We start from the raw sequence: 6,237 nt of genomic DNA on the forward strand, positions 1-6,237 counted from the left end.
GGATAGGACTCATCTCAAGTTTCATCTGTTTCTGCAACAAATTTCCCCTTTTCCTGCACATCAGAGGACCTACCTTTTCACTGCACGGGGGGTTGCACTGGAGTTTCCTAGCAAGGTATCACTCTGATTTCTGACTGCAGCTCAAACTGTGGGATTATGCATGAGATGAAAAAGTTCCCTAGAAGAAAGGTTTCCTTCTGAAAGGTTTTGTATGTGACATAGATTGGGAAATATTTCCTGTTAAGCTTTCAGAGATGCATTATTGTATGGATAAATACTTCACTGAAGGTCCTTAGATAAGCTGATCTGTGTCTCAACCACAGAGTTTGCTCACTGAAATGAGCTCTCCTCACACCAGCCTATCACTGCCATGGAGCAGCTGCATTGCCCTTCATCCATGCTGGTGTCCTGCATCTTGCTGAGCCTCTGGGCCATGATTCTGGAGCACAGACTGTTTCTTCGTGGTAGAAATAGGAGCCCTGCAGAAACACCCTATGTCCTGTGACTCAGAACACCTCACACTTAAGCTTTTCCCTCTGACGGCAGAGGGATAGGGATTGGAAGCATGAGTTTTCCCAGAGAACACAGGACCACAGCTGTCAAGACATAGCCATGTAATAAAAACCCATGTGCTTGCCACAGGTTGCTAAATACAGCAACTCTTTCCTTACTGATCATGCCTCATGCACTGTTAAGGTAAAATACTTAGTGCCCTTGAATGTTTTCTAGTCTCTGTTTTTTTCAGTACATAGAAAGATGTTTTGAAGTGGAAACAGGAGTCCCAAGATTCATCATGAAAGACATATTTGTCCAATTGAAACCAAAGGGAAAATATGGCAAGCATATGGCTCTTCAAAAACACAACTGTTCCTGCTTTGTGCCTCTCTTTCCTCTTGCATCAGGAATAGCTTAGTTAACAGTGAATGGGCCTAAGGGTAGAGGTTGGTCCTAGTTCAGCTTTTGGGAGTTTTTTTCCTATTCTTTCCTGGATTTCTGATGCACCTGTGTGAGGTGTGTTGGGATCTTCAGTGATAAAGGGATTTCAACGCATCAGTGAAGCTGTTGTCTCCAACTGGGAAATGCTGCAATGTCCTCAGCAGACAGTGCCTTCAGAAGGTAGTTAAAAAGCCTTGAAAGCCATCAACCTCACAATGGTAGACTTGGCTCTACTATACCTCACCAGGAAACTCCAGCTCCAGGAATGCAAACAGCTTGTGTCTGAAACACCAGGAATGACAGCCCCTCTGCCAGGACAGTGAGAGAGACCCTGGTGGGGTCTGTCTCTTCCCATGCTAGCAGGTATGGCCAGGGACTACTTGTGCCTTGAAGGGAAAAAAGTGGGCAAGGAGAAACTGTAACTCTGCAGGCTCTGGAATTTCCCAGCTCTCTATTTTTTCCAACACTAATGGTTTGTATTGCTGAAGTGACTCACAAATCAAAATACCAAATAGCTCATTTCCCTCCCAGCCATACACAGGAGCAAAGGAGTAGGTCTGCCTCTAACCCAGGCCAGCTGGACCCAGCATCCCCTGGGAAGAGAAGGCAGGATGCTTCCCAGGTGGTCTCAGACAGTGTCTCTGCCGTGGTCTCCTGGAAGTTCTATCTGGAGGGTGTGATTTTGCATCTCTCATAAATCCTGTTCTCCTTTTCCTGAGCCATGCATGGGTGGTGGTTGTCTGCTCCCCATGGGTCTGAACTGCAGCCTGCTGGTGCCAAGAGGCTCTAAGGGGTTGATGGAGCACCTCGGGGCTCACCAACTGTGCACAGTTGTTTTTGTGGGGTGGCCTTTCCTTCCCTCCTGTGAAGCTAGTGCAGGCTAATCAAGTTACGACTGTTTCTCTGCCCTCCATTTGCACCTCAGTTTTGCTTGCTGCAAGGACAGAGCCCAGCTCTGGCTGTTGGAACACTACAGCTCAGCACTCCTGGCCAGGCAGTTTCAGCAATTTTGGCTATGCTGGCTGCTCTCAGACTTAGCAGCTGCCAGGTTTCCTCTCTGGGTACCTTTGCAGCAACCCCTGGGGCAGAAGCTCCTGGTCCTGGCCATGCACATGACTCATGTCTGGCATTCTAGTATTTTTGGTAGTTCAGGAGCAGCCCTAACTTAACAGTGGGAAATAAGCATAAAAACAGCTCGTCAGTGTGTTTTCAGCCAAGCCTCATCAGTTTGCATGATGCCACTCTGCCAGGGTCTGGCCTCAGCAGCCATGTCTTGGGAGAGGGAAGCAATACTTCAGGTCTCTTTGCTTTTGTTTTCCTTTGCTAAGATTTTAAGATGCCTTTTCTACATCTGCCAAGAGAGATCTGGATACCCATTGCAGTGCTACCTGTGTGACTGGCATGAACACACTGACTTCAGTGGTGTCACTGCAATTCTGCAGCAGTGGGAAGGGAACAAAAATCAACCAAGAAGGCCATGGATTTTGCTCAGCTCTGACACAAATAATTGGGAGACTGCAAGCAGTAAAGGGTATGTTGCTGCCTTGCTACAAACAGCTGGACTCAGACACATGCAGGGATGTGAGAAAATTTTTCTTTTTTTATTCTCTCTTAGGTTTCTCTGTGTGAGTCTGCCTCCATTGCAGGGTCATTTCAAACGGCAGGACTGTGTCTAATTGTGTACAAACACCTGTACTTGTTTCATCAAGGAGCACACAAAAACCAATTCCCATAGAGGTAGATAGGCACATGCACAAAATACTTCACAGCCAAGCATCCAAAGGCTTGCTGAATGCTGCATACCACCCTCTGCTGGCATGTGAACTCCTGGCATCTGTCATGCTCCCAACAGACCCAAGTGAGCTGCCTCTTACCGTTTTGATTCTGAGGGTGCTTGCTTTATTGGCCTTTGGGCTTAAACAAGTAGAGCAATTGCCTGCTTTGTGTGGGGAATGGTTGTTAGAGCAGCTGGGAGGAATTCCTTGGCACCAGCACTAGCTAAAAAAGGAATGAGCAGAAAAATGCTCAGCCAGAGTCAGTGGCAGAGCAGAGGCAGGGCAATTGTTGGTGCCTCACCCTGGCTCTCCCACCTGCAGCAGAGGGTCCCTAGGCAGCAAAGCTGCTGGGAAAAGCAAAGTCCACACCCTTCGCTAACCTCTGCAAACGGCTGGGCAGAGACCCCACAGCACAGGCACCACTGACACTGAGGTCCCGAGGAGAATCAAGCCCTGAATCTTTATCCTTTTGCTACTTCTGTGATTGAACATGCCCCACAACGTAAGACGTGAAATTTCTCTTATTGTACTTGGCTCATATCCATGAAACTTGAAAAATTAAATTGAGATAATGATTTTCAAATGGAAATAAACCTATTTTGGGGTCATTTTCACTGTGAAACATGATTCAAAGGCATAAGAAGAATGGGCAGGGTGACTAGTGAGCTGCCAGGTAGGTGAGTAAAATTTTGGGGGGGCTTTAGCAACTTTATTTTTCCATTACAGATGCTCTCCTTGCTCTAAACTGCTGCCTTCCCCATCTGACCCACCCTTCTCACACCTCATTCATAAACAGACAATAACTTTGTTTGGATTGGCTTGCTGGCAAATTTGCACAGCTCTCCCATTCAGAGATCTGATTTCAGGTGAGGTGATTAATAGTGATAAATTGGAAGAAAAGGAAGAAGAGGGGGAGGGAAATGGAGCAGTGGAAGGTAGCGCCTGGCCTCTGGTCTTGTTTACAGAATGGCTTAAAACCTGCAGGATGAAACTCCTATGATTTCACAGTGAGAGTGCAAGCCTGTCTGCAAGCACGGCAGCTGCTGAGGCAAGGGACTCTGGTAAGACCCTGGAAGGTAGGGCCAAGTGCTTTTAGGAATGGGTGTAAAGCTAAAAGATTTGTATAAGGGTAATGTTCAGATCTAGAAAGCACAGTACTAAGTGAGTTTGGTGATTTCTTTTATACATTAAAAAAAAAACAAACTCTGAACTGGGTCCTCATCAGAGTTCCAGTTCTACATAGTTCTGCTTACAGACTAGGTTGGAGAAAGGTATCCATTCTGTAGCCTTGAAGCAGGATACCCCTCTCCTGTTTGGTCTAAAGGGTATGCTTTTCTTCAAATTTAAGTACTTGTGTTATATGGTTATAGTATTATTGCTATCTCTGTGTTTGGTCTGCTATTTCCTCAATGATTCCACTTGATTTCCAAGTTCCTGGCTGAAAGACCAAACAAATGCATACTTTGGGATGAAATTCCTAATGGACTATGCTGTTTTTGTTAGTCTTGAAAAGATTCTATTAGAAGTGAAAGCCATGAAAGGAAATTGCTGTGCATTTGAGAACCTGGTTTCCATAGGCTTTCATGCTCCAAAGAAGTCAGCTCTTGGCTGAAACTTTCCAGACATAGGGCCAGACTTCACAAACTCATAGATGGAAAATGGGGCTGCCTCTTCTCCCTAGAAGACTTTAGTCATCCTCAATCTAAATTAGAGCATCCTTTATACTGCTGTCATTCAACCTACAACTGAGCAGCCTAACATTAATGGGTACCAAAACCTTCTTAAAGTGGTGTCACTCGTGCATCTTTCTAAGGCTATTGGCACCTTTTTGTTAAAAATCCTGCTTGTGATTTCTCCTATTACTTCCTTTGTGCTGGCTGAGTACATATCAGGGGCATTTCCAATGTCAGTGAAAAATCTGGTCAAAGTCTGGTTCTGTTAGTGATTCAAGCTTGGAAAGTCCCAGGGGTGGAGTCAAGAAAAGCTAAGTACACTGGTACCTGCTGCATTTTGTCTAGCTGAAAATTGATTTGGACTAAATGGCTTAAAAATGCAAACCCAAAGTTGATTCTAAGATGTTGTTCTGCTGTAGGTTGCTGCCCACTCTTGCTGGCTGATGGCTGTGCTGGGCATATCAGCAGGTGTAGGGACTCTGAAAGCCTGGAGGAGGCTGGTGGATGAGGCCTGAGAAAGAGTCACTGTACAGTCACTCTGTGGGTGTCTGCACCCATGGCATGACTGATCCACTGCCCAGGTGTTCCTCCTGCAGATACATCAGAGATGGCTCTGTTTTGTGGGGTACCACAATACACTGCAGTACAAGCAAACATGATCACTCTCCGAGACAAATTCTAACCACCTTAATGTTATGTTGAGCAGAGCTTCTAGACAGTCTGGTTTGTGCACTTGGGGTTCACTTTCCAAAACAGAGTAATACCTTAGATGCAAGTATGGCCTCTGGGCTGGGGGGGCAGTGACAAGGTGAGAAAGTTGGGCTTGGGAGAGTCCATGCATCATTTTCTGCCTCTTTTCTAAAGAGCTGCATGTTCCTGAGGGTAATCACTGAGCTATGTGTGAGGTTGTGCTTTGCATTGCTTACTGGTGCTGTAACAGCTGTGTGTGTCTCTGGTACACAGTAGTAAAGTCCATGAACCACAGATAGGCTCACTCACACACACAGCACGAGTGCTAAGGGAGGAACAAGAGCCGCAATGAAGACAAATCTGTTAATGTTTACAGCTGCTCAGGGTAACTATATTTGCACAAGCAAAGGGGGTACAGGACTGCCTCCTGCTCCACTGGCCTGTGAGTGCTGACTGCTCTTGTCTGTATTAAGTCTGTACAGCCCTGCTGTGAGTCTTGCTACATGTTTCAGGTTCTCCAGACCTTACCTAGCCCATCCATATTGATTAAAACCTGGCCAGTGTTTCTATGCATTAAAATCCCCTGGTTTATCCCTTCACAGCCTTTTTAGTTTATGATGGCAAGAATGACCCCTCAGACTTTTTCCCATTTGCTGTCTGGTTTGGTCTCTGCTCCCCTCTGTGACCTATGGCTGTTTGCTGTAACTCTGAGATTTTCTGCCTAGAAGGGCTTCTTTGTCCTTGGAGTCCTCAGGAAAGCTTATTTCCACGGCAAGCTGACCCAATTAAATCCCAATAGAGGGAAAAGATTTATGTAGGCAGCAAATACGGGGATCCAGCAACAGCAGATGCACCCTACCCGCAGAGGAGGAGGATGGAAGGACCACTCAGGAGCTCTCCTTGCTGTGTGCTGTTGATCAACCTGCCTCTCACACATGACTAGGAACAAAGCCAGCGCAGACCTGGCAGCATCTTTGTTATAGCAAGGGCAATGCCGCCTCCTCCTTCCCAACTTGCACTCGCCATATGATGGATGTGTTGGAGGCAGGAGCAGCTGGCCCAGCTCATTCTTTTGGGAATAGCCAGGGCAACTTCCCAGGCCACCAGGGGCCTTTCTGAGTTAAGTGAAATAGCAGTGTGTGGGAAGGAAATAAGAGAGGCCC

Source organism: Corvus hawaiiensis, chromosome 8 (genome assembly GCF_020740725.1).
Source record: "Corvus hawaiiensis isolate bCorHaw1 chromosome 8, bCorHaw1.pri.cur, whole genome shotgun sequence".
In the NCBI taxonomy this organism is placed as follows: Eukaryota; Metazoa; Chordata; class Aves; order Passeriformes; family Corvidae; genus Corvus; species Corvus hawaiiensis.